The sequence below is a fragment of the Leuciscus leuciscus genome (genome assembly GCF_965113295.1).
Source record: "Leuciscus leuciscus genome assembly, chromosome: 4".
Taxonomy (NCBI): domain Eukaryota; kingdom Metazoa; phylum Chordata; class Actinopteri; order Cypriniformes; family Leuciscidae; genus Leuciscus; species Leuciscus leuciscus.
The window spans coordinates 21,259,041-21,272,941 of record NC_138728.1 but is presented as its reverse complement, the minus strand read 5'-3'; the positions used below and the strand labels follow the sequence as shown (position 1 = coordinate 21,272,941).

The 13,901-nt window shown below is 41.2% G+C and overlaps 1 pseudogene across 1 annotated transcript; it reads left to right on the top strand.

Annotated features, from left to right (window-relative positions):
- The first annotated feature begins 1,986 nt into the window (after positions 1–1,986).
- On the top strand, positions 1,987–13,342 carry LOC309497178 (solute carrier organic anion transporter family member 1C1-like; annotated as a pseudogene). The gene is made up of 15 exons (XR_014211783.1): positions 1,987–2,045; positions 2,422–2,522; positions 2,707–2,848; positions 3,050–3,182; positions 3,636–3,742; positions 3,842–3,992; positions 4,095–4,193; positions 10,834–11,037; positions 11,365–11,529; positions 11,613–11,808; positions 11,964–12,129; positions 12,219–12,403; positions 12,531–12,595; positions 12,733–12,850; positions 12,924–13,342. The product of XR_014211783.1 is annotated as a solute carrier organic anion transporter family member 1C1-like (transcript).
- The last annotated feature ends 559 nt before the right edge of the window (positions 13,343–13,901 follow it).

The window sequence follows — 13,901 nt, the reverse complement described above, 5'->3', positions numbered from 1 at the left end:
TAATGTCTAAATCAAAGTCATACTTAGTTTTTCCTTTGCGTTTTTCGCGTGCAGATGAAAACGTTGTCAAAATGATCCCCATTCACACAGATCCACGAAAACGATTAATAATGCTGTATTATTCATGCCAGGCCAGTAGTTGGCGATAGTGATGGGGACGAGACCGCCTGTGCCGAGTCCGAGTCAAGACCGAGTCTTTGAAGGGTCGAGTCCGAGTCGAGACCGAGACCGTTGGTTTTCAAATTCAGTCGAGTCCGAGTCAAGACCGAGTCTTTGAGGAAGCAAGTCCAAATCGAGACCGAGTCTTTAGGAGTCGAGACCAAGACCATAAAAACATGTCAGTTTTCATATTCATGATTTAATATCACCTCAGGTAATAATCAACAGTTAGGCCTACAGATTAAGCTAGATTGGGAATTGTTTAGAGGAGCAGTCTTAACGTCTTAATATGGACAATGCTTTTACTATCATTAAAAAAAATCCCTACCACATGCATCATCTTCTGCCTATTTTTCTAAACTGCTTCAACAGTGCTGCTCTGTCATCAACATGTTAAGCCCACCCTGACTTTTTTAATCATAGTTAGGACATGCAGAGCAAATTAAAATTTTCTAGTGGTATGTATTCTAGTGGACTAGTGATGGGGACGAGACCGCCTATCCCGAGTCCGAGTCAAGACCGAGTCTTTGAAGGGTCGAGACCGAGTCAAGACCGAGTCTTTGAAGGGTCGAGACCGAGTCAAGACCGAGTCTTTGAAGGGTCGAGATCGAGTCAAGACCGAGTCTTTGAAGGAACAAGTCCGAGACAAGTCCGAGAAAGCAGAAATCGGTCTCGAGACCGGACTCGAGTACTACATCACTAGTTTGGCGATGTCCCTTTGTAAAGAAACAATATGCTCCTCCTGGGGATATTTTGGGGATATTTAATTTAATTTTATCAATCAATAAATTCCTCTTGAAACAAACTTTGTTGTATTATTTTAATTTAATACTGTGAAGCTACTTTGATACAATCTGTATTGTGAAAAGCGCTATACAAATAAACTTGACTTGACTTGACTTGACTATAGACAGAACATGTATTACGCATGCGCATGACGTCACTGTTTTCAAAAGTTTGCATTTTCAGACCCCCAAAATGCCAATGTTGTGTAAATGAACGGCCAAAACGTATACAAAGTTTTCTATTTTTAGTTTTAAACGGTGTCGTCTAAACAGCCTCTAACTTGGTTCACATTCTATCTGGTAGTATATAAATTGGTAGCCTATTTAAACATTCCATTTGAGCACATTTATTTTTTATTTATTTTTTCCTTAAGAATGCATTTTGCATCCTAACAGTAACTCAGCATAAATGTATTCAAGATGCATTTATTACATTGTTATTACTCAGTATAAAGAATGTAAAGTGTTTTAGAAGTACATTTCGATGCATCTCAAAAATCTATTTTTGCAATACAAATATAGACATTTAGTCAATTTCAGTTCGGTGAAAAGTGTTGAATTTTTGCTCTTTCAAAAAGGCATCAACATGTAAACTTGTTAAAAAACCTTCTGTATGTGTCACAAGGGGTCTGGAGAAGATGGAGACGGACGACAAGATTATAAAATATCAACAAGGTTTATTAAACTAGAAGGCAGCAGGCATAGCAGTGTGCACTAACACAAATAATAACCGACAACTTAAGAGTGAACCAGGAAGAATTCAAATACACAGTGGTGACGAACTAAAGTCTGAGATGAGTGGTTAGTGTCCATGGAAACAGATGAGTGGCGGGAAACAAAGACAAAGAACATGTGACTGATGAAAACAAACTAGATGCCCATGAAAACTAAAACAAACTGAACATAACTGTAACAGCATGTAAATGTGATCGTTTTTGATTGATCTACAATTGGGTTAAAGGAACACTCAGTGCAAGTTAAAGGTTAATAAAACTGTCTAATGACTTGTAGGTGAATATAAAAGACACTTTCAGAGATCCCGCTTTGAGCATACTTCAACTGCATATTCAACTGCTTCCTCTCTAAGACACATCTAGACATGTGAGTGTTTCAAAAGTGTAAATGAATAATATTTTAATGTTTGCAATTGATTAAAATGCATTTTGCCTTGGATCCTCTCTGACATGATAGAAGTGGATGGATAGCCTACACATTTTTATATTTAAAAGAAACTGTAACATCAGGATCGAACGTATGACGTTAAGCAATGGTTCTCAACTGTATTTTTTTGTCTATTTTTTAAGAAAGGTAAAATAGTTTAGCCTGTCAACATTTTATTATTAGAATTTTATTTTATTTGTTTCAATAATGTTATTTTGTATTTTATTAAGTTTTTTTTCCATTTTAAATTTTTCCATATACGAACACAACTTCGACTTTGTTTACCTCTTCACTAACCCATTGTTCACCATGACAGTGAAGGGCAGCCCAGAGGAGTTCTTTGAGTCCAGACCAATGGAGTATTCAGACAGTAATAAGAAAACATCTCAGGCCAAATGCTGCTCCCCAAGTCTAAAGGCAAGAGACATTGTCTTTGACCATATGCATGTTTAACAAGCAACAACTGAAGAACCACTATTAGCTGATTATTTGTTTTGTATAATAGCGGTGGTGTATAATAGCTGTTATACTTCTGACGACAAAAAAAAAAAAAGGTTAAATCTTCTGACTTAATCTCTTTTCTACCCTTGTGCCTGGAAAGATCTTTATTGGTGTACTTGCCTTCTGTTATTTCTCCAAATCCCTGACGGGGACTTACACCAAAAGCACCATCACTCAGATTGAGAGGCGGTTTGAGATCCCAAGTTCTACTGTTGCTATCATCGATGGCAGTTTTGAAATGGGTGAGTTGAGATGTGTCGAGCTGCACTGAGAAATGAGGGCAGAGGTTCACCCATTAGATGAGTACTTATAGCAGTGAGTCACACCACTGAGGCTGTAATGTGACTGAATTTCCGTTCATACTTTGAAAATGGGACAGTTGATTGATGGTATGCTATGAAACAATAAAAGAACTTGTTAAATAAAGTCACATTTGCTTGCAGGTAATCTGTTGGTCATCACTGTGGTAAGCTACTTTGGCGCTAAATTTCATAGGCCCAAGATCATTGGAGCAGGGGTCCTGCTGATAGGTATAGGGACACTGATAATGGCTTTACCTCACTTCATTATGGACCGGTGAGTAACGTTCTTGGGTCAGTGACAAATGAGGGTGTCTGTGATGAAGAACAGAAAAAATATTATATATACAATAATAATATATTATATATATAAGTCCCTCGAATTTTACTCTTTGTATTCATGTTTAGTTTCATATGATTTTAGAACACCTATAACATTTTTATTTAATGACATCATGGGAACTTAAATTTGTATTTAGTCCAAGCATTAAGTAAAATGTTCCTTATCTGATATTTTAAAAGATTTGTTGATTATAAAATATGTGTTTTCAAGTCATTGTATCTATCAATTATGTTAATGTAATATTGAATAAATTAATTGATGGCCATGACATAATCAGTATATCCATACTAAAATATTTAATAAAGATCCACCTCATAACGATAAGTATTCTTCAAGATCTGTATTTTAAATGCATTCACTATTTATGTGTCTGTTTGTTTCTGACAGGTACAAGTATGATACAGCTGCCGCCCACACTAATGATGCTGATAATTTCACAGTGAGATCCACATGCTCATCTGACACCCAGAATACTGTTCAACAGCTTGTGTCCGGTAATGCATGGTTATACTGTATGTGGAAAAGCATGTGGGATATTTTAATTGTAAAAAGCAGTAAAATACCCAACAGAGCACTCTATATGGGTTGAATAGGATGCCAAAAAGGGGAAGAGGAAAGCTCGCCCACATGGGTGATTGTGCTGTTGGGAAACATTATTCGTGGCATCGGGGAAGCCAGCATCGGTCCTTTGGGAATGTCTTTCATGGATGATTATGCACACCCAGAACACTGCTTTTTACATTGGTGAGAAAATTATTCTGTTTGTGTTTTTTTTTTTTTTTTTTTTTTATCTCAAACTGAAGTACCCTTGTCCCTTAGTCCAAATTATTTTATTTTTTTCTGTAGGTTGCCTGCACACACTCGGAGTCATCGGGTCAATTTTCGGTTACTCGCTTGGATCTCTGTGTGCTATTATTTACGTGGACATTGGCTCAATAAGTAGAGGTGAGTTAAAATTGTTATAACTTAGAAGTCACTAACAAGAAAGTACCAAAATGAAGTGCAGTATTACTTAGTGGTAGCACTGCCTCTTTGAAGTACTTTGAGGTACCATGACAAATACCATGGTACTGTATATGAATATGGTAATGGACCAGGGTGGGGTCAGAGGGTCGAGAGGGTTGGTAGGGTCTCAAGCTGGAAAACAGGGGACTACCACAGAAGCACTGTCAGAGTAGAAGACCATCATGGCAGAACTGGAACCATCGTGGCAGAACAGTTGAAAACGAGATGAGGTGCAAGAGTGAGACGAGGTGCGAGACGAGGTGCTAGAGTGAACTCTGACCCAACGCTTGACGTATTGACGAACGCAGAAGCACAGAGGATAGAGCAAAACAAAACTCAGGTCATGAATTGGAAGTCTAGGAGCTTGAGTTTGTTGCCCAGCTCTATTTGTTTGAACCACGAGAGGTGTCTATTCTCACCTAAGCTTACAATACTCCTACATCCTACGTCATGCGTCGGGTCAGAGTTCACTCTTCAGCCAGAACTAGACTCGTGGACTGTTGTTACCGGAAGCTAGAGATTATAGTCGTAAACACCTAGGATGGCTTGAGGTTGAGTTAGTAAATTATAAGATAATTTTCATTTTTGGGCATACTAACTCTTTAAAGGGGTGGTTCGGGATTTTTGACATCGGACCTCATTTTTAAGTCAGCCTGGTTGTTATTCATCAGTGGAGACATTTTTTTTTCAAAATTATCCAGTCCTTATATTTGGATAGTTAGCCGATGCTAGGCAAGCGCGAGTCAATGGTATATGTTAGCCAGCCATTAAAAACCGTTTTACCCACTCCACAGTGCACCAAACGCAAATCAATTATAACACTAGACTATCGATGCAAATGTCCGTTGAGAGAATAATGTTAGAAATCAAACTTACCTTTCATCTCAATGATCCCAAAGGAACTAGTTTCTCAGCAGCTGCGGAATTTTACTTTGCTCCGGTTAGTAATGCGGCAAAAAGTAAACACAGAACAGAAGCGCACTACAGTCGTTACATCCAGCTAACGTTAGCTAGCATTCCTCAGCGATATCCAGCGGATAGCATACTAGAGGCACAGTGGACCAGCGACAAGCATACTAGAGGCACAGCAAGAACGCGCAAGTGTTTTTGCCAGAATACTCTGTTCCCCCGTTATTTCAGTGTTGTATTTTAGTCAAGGTAAGCCTATCTTCGATCCTCTTGTTATTTTGTATTTTTAACTTCACATAATTCTGTATTTTAGTGAGACGCGTTGGCACAATTAACAACAGCCGCGAGTGAAAATTAAAATTATTGTTACATTTGCACTTAAGCCTTTGCTCCTAGCAGTTTGGAATTGCCACATTTTCGCGTTATTTACACTTAATTGCCCGACCGAAACAGCATTTGTAAGAATAGATATAAATAGAGGAATTTCAGATCATTCCAGCAGGACCAGCGACAAGCATACTAGAGGCACAGCAAGAACGCGCAAGTGTTTTTGCCAGAATACTCTGTTCCCCCGTTATTTCAGTGTTGTATTTTAGTCAAGGTAAGCCTATCTTCGATCCACTTGTTATTTTGTATTTTTAACTTCACATAATTCTGTATTTTAGTGAGACGCGTTGGCACAATTAACAACAGCCGCGAGTGAAAATTAAAATTATTGTTACAGTTGCACTTAAGCCTTTGCTCCTAGCAGTTTGGAATTGCCACATTTTCGCGTTATTTACACTTAATTGCCCGACCGAAACAGCTGTACTCACTCAAGCGGTGAAAGCATTATCCGTATATCTGTGTAATTTGCACGCTGCCGCGGAAGCGTCAGCGGAAGCGTTCAGCTCTCGTGTTCAGCCTCCTCGTGTGAAGACCGACTCGGGAAAAGACCAGCGACTCTACCTGCGCGACTCCACCGAGCAAGGACACCACAAAGGCACTTAAGTATCTCCTCTTCCCTTTCTCTTCCCTCTACTTACCTTATTGTTCACCTTAATCAACATGTGCTTTCAATACATTCCTGTTATCTCTCGGCACCGTCCTTTCATCACGCGCAATAGACAGCGCAATACTGCCAATCTGAGTCCCATCCTCACATCCTCACATACTCCTCTCTCTCTTTCCGTGGGTCTATGGAATTGTCAGTCAGCAGTCAATAAAGCTGACTTCATTCCAGCCTTTGCATCTCATTCTACTCTTAGTATCTTGGGGCTGACTGAGACCTGGATTCGTCCAGAAGACTCAGCAACCCCTGCTGCTCTCTCTAGCAATTTCTCCTTCTCCCACTCCCCTCGCCAGTCTGGGAGAGGTGGGGGTACAGGGCTTCTCGTTTCTAACAATTGCAAATACTCCACGCTCTCTTCTCTATGCAACAACAACTCATTTGAATATCATGCTATTACACTTACAACTCCCATTAAAATCCATATTGTAGTCATTTATCGCCCCCCAGGTCAGCTGGGTAACTTTGTAGATGAGCTGGATGTGCTGCTGTCCACTTTCCCTGAGGACGGCACCCCACTTCTAGTCTTCTGTGACTTCAACATTCATCTCGAAAAGCCACATGCAACAGACTTCACCTCTCTCCTAGCCTCTTTCGATCTCAAACGACTCATCACCACAGCTACTCACAAATCAGGCAACCAACTGGACCTGGTTTACACACGCAACTGCACCACAGAAAACATCCTGGTGACACCTCTCCACGTTTCAGATCATTTCCTCATTACTTTCAGTCTACAACTCTCTACCCCTGCACCACCACCCCCACCACCAGTCACTTTCAGACGAAACCTGCGCTCACTTTCCCCCTCCCATCTTTCCTCTGCCGTGTCATCCTCTCTTCCCCCACCCTCACAATTCTCATCTCTGGATGTGAATACCGCAACGGACACCTTATGCTCCACTCTAATCTCTTCTCTAGACATTATCTGCCCTCTCTCCTCCAGGCCAGCACGCGCTACTCCCTCTAACCCCTGGTTATCTGAGGTTCTTCGGGAACACCGGACCGAACTCAGGGCAGCGGAGAGGAAATGGCACAAATCAAAAGACGCATCTGACCTGAGTATGTATCAATCTCTCCTCTCCTCCTTTTCTGTTGATGTTCATGCTGCAAAATCTTCATACTTCCACAACAAGATCAACAGCTCCTCCAACACACGATTACTCTTCAAGACATTCAACTCTCTCCTCTGTCCACCTCCACCACCTCCCGCCTCCTCCTTAACTGCTGACGATTTTGCAACCTTCTTCACCAACAAAACAACAGCTATCAGCAGTCAGTTCTCAGCTCCACACACACAGGGACCCAGACCGACCCCTTCCACAGCCAATACCCCTCTGTCCTCCTTTTCTTCGCTAACCGAGGAAGAAGTATCTACACTTCTCCTCTCCAGTCACCCTACCACCTGCCCGCTTGACCCCATCCCCTCACACCTTCTACAAGCCATCTCTCTCACACTTCTACCATCACTCACACACATCATCAACTCATCCCTCCACACTGGCACCTTCCCTACAGCATTCAAGCAGGCTCGGGTTACTCCACTGCTCAAAAAACCAACGCTAAACACATCATTTGTAGAGAATTACAGACCTATCTCTCTCCTACCATTCATTGCGAAGACACTTGAAAGAGCTGTCTTCAACCAACTAACATCCTTCTTGTCTCTAAACAACCAGCTGGATGTCAACCAATCTGGCTTCAAGAAAGGACATTCAACTGAGACTGCATTACTGTCAGTCACAGAAGCCCTACGGATCGCAGAAGCTGCTTCCAAATCTTCAGTCCTCATTCTCCTGGATCTGTCTGCTGCCTTCGACACGGTGAATCATCAGATCCTTCTGTCCACCCTCTCATCACTGGGCATCACAGGAACTTCACTCCACTGGTTTGAGTCCTATCTCACAGGTAGGTCCTTCAAGGTCGCATGGAGAGGTGAGGTATCCAGAGCACATCAGCTGACCACAGGGGTTCCCCAGGGTTCAGTTCTTGGTCCCCTCCTCTTCTCCATCTACACCACATCACTGGGACACATCATACAGGCACACGGTTTTTCCTACCACTGCTATGCTGATGACACACAGCTCTTCCTCTCCTTTCAACCAGATGATCCCACAGTAGCTGCACGGGTCTCAAGCTGTCTGGCGGACATCTCCACATGGATGAAGGAACATCACCTGCAGCTCAACCTGGCAAAGACTGAGCTTCTCGTCCTCCCTGCCAATCCATCTCTACAGCACGACTTCACCATCCAGCTAGAGTCATCATTAATCACCCCATCAAGATCGGTCAGAAATCTTGGAGTAACGTTTGATGACCAGCTGACCTTCACAGATCACATTTCAAAGACAGCTCGATCATGCAGGTTTGCACTACACAATATCAGGAAGATCAGGCCTTTCCTAACTGAGCATGCAACACAACTTATCGTCCAGGCCCTGGTCATCTCTAGGCTTGACTACTGCAATGCCCTTCTGGCTGGACTCCCAGCATGTGCAACCAAACCCCTACAGATGATCCAGAATGCTGCAGCTCGTCTTGTCTTCAACGAGCCCAAGAGGGCCCACGTCACTCCTCTGTTCATCTCTCTGCACTGGCTACCTCTAGCTGCTCGCATCAAGTTCAAGGCACTGACGCTTGCTTACAGAACTATCACAGGCTCAGCTCCCTCCTACTTTCACTCACTCCTACGAGTCTACATCCCTACCAGACACCTACGATCGGTCAACGAGCGACGTCTCGTGGTTCCATCACAGAAAGCCACAAAATCACTTTCCAGAACATTCTCATTCACAGTTCCATGCTGGTGGAACGCTCTCCCCACCCTCATCCGGAATGCAGAATCCCTGACAACATTCAAAAAACAGCTGAAAACCAATCTCTTCCGTGAGCACTTAACCTTATAGAAAAAAAAAAAAAAAAAAAAATCCTTTCCCTTTGAAACATCACTTATCAGGCTTATGCTACTCTGAATAATACCTGAACTTCGTATTGTGAGCACTTCCTGCGTTGTTGTTGCTTTTGCCTCTTTATGATGACTCGCTGAATTTAGTCCTAATTTGTAAGTCGCTTTGGATAAAGGCGTCTGCTAAATGACTAAATGTAAATGTAAATGTAAATATCAAAGTCGCGGCAGGTAAATACACTTGCGTCATGTGTGTACCGGCTCACTCGGTTGCCTAGGTAATCAATATCACTCCGCTGCTGCTGTAGACAAGGCTTATGATTACAGGGAACAAATTATAACTAATGCAATGTGATGAAAAGGTAAGTTTGATTTCTAACATTATTCTCTCAACGGACATATACATCGATAGTCTAGTGTTATAATTTATTTGCGTTTGGTGCACTGTGGAGTGGGTAAAACGGTTTTTAATGGCTGGCTAACATATACCATTGACTCGCGCTAGCCTAGCATCGGCTAACTATCCAAATATAAGGACTGGATAATTTAAAAAAAAAAATTCTCCACTGATGAATAACAACCAGGCTGACTTAAAAATGAGGTCCGATGTCAAAAATCCCGAACCACCCCTTTAAGAAGATTTGGTCATGTCAAAGACGAGGAGAACCAGATAGAACAATGAAACCCATCATAGGTAACCAGCCGTGTGGGTGGTGCCACAGGGATCACCACTGCTTCAGGGGAAGGTTCGGACCACTGCAGCTTGGACCACTGAGTTGGACTTCAGGCTCTAGATAGACTGAGTACACCCTCCATTACTGTCACTAAGAGAACAGACCACGTTGGTACCTTGGGAAAAACAGGACTAAACAGAATTAGGGGAGCCCAACACATGAGGACATGGTGATGCTGGAGGATATAGGAGCCTGGCAGAATCAATGGACAGAGGTAACAAGGTAAAACTGGAGGGAGAAGTGACCCAGAGGGAGCCAGTGAAAGGAGGGACCCCTGAGGAGTTGATGGATGGAAATACCACAGAGGAGCTGGTGGAGTGGTAGGAGGATTCGGTGAAGGAGGATTCGGGTTGATCTTTTGTGGCCAGAAAAAAACTTCATTTGAAGTCTTCAAATGAGACTCCCGTTACCTGAGAGAAGAATGGTTGATCTCAACAACAAAGAAGACAGGGACAAAGATCTGGTTGCTCTCTGTGGTTAAGATAAAGCAGGGAGTGTTATCAGCTTGTCCTCAGGGAGAAGTTAAGATCCTGCTGGGTTCATAATAAAGGCCTGTTCTTCTTTCAAGTAGACGTCACACACAGTTTGATGGGGAACCCAAGTGCAGGGTCTTTTTTTCTTTCTTTTTTTAGTTTATAGATAGTGAACAGGTAAGGATGATAACAGTTGGGATTGCAAGACAGGTAAGATAGGAACCACACAGATGGAGAACAGATGAAGATAAGGAGTCTTTCGATGAAGGAAAGCTGAGATGGACAAGAGGTAAGTAACTCTACTAACTAAGAACAGAGAAGTCCATTTGTTCTTATCAGAGATCAGACACTGAGTGACTGTGGAGTATAAATGCTGTTCTTGATAGCAGGTGTGATATAATATATGGAGTGGGCGAATAGTGAAATGAGGTGGTGAGCCCGGTGGAGGTGTCACATATATATTTTTCTAACACATAGATTGTTTATTTGTATATTTTCTTCTCATTATCAGAGAGTGTGACCATCACCCCTCAGGACTCTCGCTGGGTTGGGGCCTGGTGGTTGGGTTATGTGGTTTCTGGGCTGTTGACTCTGCTTGCTGCTTTGCCTCTCTGGTTCCTGCCAAGAGCTTTACCTGAAAACCCCCAAACCTATGAGCTAGACAACCCCTCAAAACAACATAAACACACACCCAGCATTACAGAGATAGCTAAAGGTATGGTAACCTTACAGAGTGCATGCGTGCGTGAGTGTGTGTGTGTGTGTGTGTGTGTCATTATGGAGCTTGACAGTTTCAGTTTCTTTTAATTATAAATATTGAAAAGGTGGCCAGGAGATCCTCCAGAAAATCAACTGTTATGTAACAGATCACCGTAATACAAGTTTGGAAAAGTATAAGTTTGCAGGAAACTAATGGAGCTTATTATTATAAATTATAACGTGTTATTTTGGTTTAAAGAATTTTAATTTTAATTTAGAATTTTTATTCTATAAAAAAGTAAAAGAGATTGTTCTCAAAAATGCCTATTTGCTTGTTTTCTAGATTTTGGGCCGTCTCTGAAGCGTCTGCTCACCAACAAGATCTATCTCATGTACCTGGTTTCCAATGTAGTGGCATTCAATGCCTTTGCCATATTAATAACATATACACCAAAGTATTTGGAACAACAGTTTGGACAAAGTGCATCCAAGACCAACTTTCTCATAGGTGACAACTGCCATGATTAGGGCCATGTTTTTTTTTTTTTTTTGCTGGCTGTTGAAACTGAGTGTGCTTATATATTTCTGTAGGAGTGACATCTATTCCGCCAGCGGCTCTGGGTATGTTCCTGAGTGGGTGGATAATGAAGAGGTTTAAACTGGATCTGCTGGGATCTGCAAGAATGTCGTTTTTCACTGCAATTGCTGCATTGTTTCTCACCATACCTTGCTTTGCTCTTAGCTGTGAAAATACAGATGTCGCTGGGGTCACGGTGCCCTATCAAGGGTACTTTCATCTCTAGTCATACTCTTTGTATACATCTTATTGCATCATGGAAACTATACATTATCCATCAATTGAATCTATCCTTAACGAACTGCTTGCCCTATCTAGGGTCATATAAATATGAAATATAATATAATCAATTGTTTATGTGGCAGATCTGTAGAACTTCAGAATATAAGCAGTGATGTACTCACTTCTTGCAATGCCGACTGTGGGTGTCCTGACTTCCAATGGGATCCAGTGTGTGGACAGAATGGAGTGACCTACATCTCTCCTTGTCACGCAGGCTGCAGTTCCACTCGTGGCACAGGACAGAATATGGTGAACAACTATCTTAAACTGTTGACCTCAAATTCATGTGTTTGAGTGTCTTTTCTTTATTTTTTTTTTCATTTGCATGTCTTTGTCAGACATTCCACCACTGTACATGTGTCCAGAGCTGGGGAATGAGAGCTGGGAACTCCTCTGCAGTGCTTGGACAGTGTTCACGAGAAAGCAGATGTACTATAATGTTCTACATCTATCTGGCACTGCAGTCTTTCGCCTTCTTTGTGTACCGTCTGGGCACTGTTCCCTTCTTCATCATCTCATTGAGGTTTTGTTTAATTACTTTACAACATATCTTGCAGTGATTAATCACAACTTTGTTTTATTCCACAATGGCATATATATCATATTTATATGGATGAAATTTGTATTAAATGTATAATATATCCTTGCAGAATTGTGGATCCTGAGCTGAAGTCTCTCTCAATGGGCATGCTACTGTTAGTTTTAAGAGTTTTGGGTAAGTTCACATTTGAATTGTGTAATGTTTTGGTTTACTTAGAAGAAGTGTCCCAATAATTTAAATTAAATTACAGATGTTATTCACATTAAGGTCTGGCACAGCATTGTTTTTAATGTAATTTCACTCTTTTAAAGGTGGTATTCCTGCTCCCATTTACTTTGGGGCTCTTATTGACTCTACCTGTCTGAAATGGGGTCACAAGAAATGTGGTGGAAGAGGTGCTTGCAGAATGTATGCCACTGAGACTTTTAGGTGAGCAAATCTGGCAAGAGTATTCTATGTAGCCCCAATGATGCATGCTAAAATGTAATATGACCCTCATTAGGTTCCTGTTTCTGGGACTGGTCAACTGTCTCCGGTTGTTAGGATATATCCTGTTATGGGTGGCCATCACACAGATTAACAGGAAAGTACAGAATGATAAACGGAAGTCCAAGAACAAAGAACTGCAGGAGCCTGTGTTGTATGGTCCAGGACAGCAGAATACTCTAAAATAATGTTCTGCATTCTTTTATTTTGTATTTGTTTATGTGTGTTTTTTTTTATATATATATTTTTTATGTGCTTTGTTTTATTTTAGTTTGTTCCTTGGTCATATGATTTCTGTGGCCAGGAGACTGAGAATCTTTTGTCCCATTATTTATATTTATATTTTATTTATTTATTTTAAAAAGGTATTATTATAAATTATTTTATTGTTATCAATGTTAAGAAAGTGTTTTGCAAATAGAAATAGAAAAAAAACTCCACAATATAAATATTACAAATATAACTTTAGATTTAAAATTTAGACTTGGTTAATGGCTCATGTCACCAGAGTTAAGGCCCTTTCACATCGGATGCGTAACGAAAAAGCGAAACGAAAAAGCTAATAATTCGTGTGCGAATAGTTCGCATCAAAACCATTCACATCAGCCGCGACGCGAATTTGCGATGTCTGTGACGTTCAGAGAGCTTCAACATTCCCAAACTTTCGAGCGAATCGCGCCGACAGCTGAGAAAACATGGACACTTCATCATCATCATCATCATCATCATCCAGTCATAGTCATAGCATCCAGTGAAGACGAGCTTTTCATTTTATTTAAAAGACAGAAAAGACGTTTTTTTGGGTTGCACCCAATCTTATAGAACAGAGAGTCTGAAGGGGAGTATGCTAATGTGCTAATGTGTTTTTTTGCGTCTTCAACTAAACACAGTGCGTTTTGTAATGTCACTACACTAAAAACTGTAGATATCACACAAAGAATGTATACTAAAAGCAGCCCTAAATAGTCTCACTACATTTTGTTACGTGTTCAAA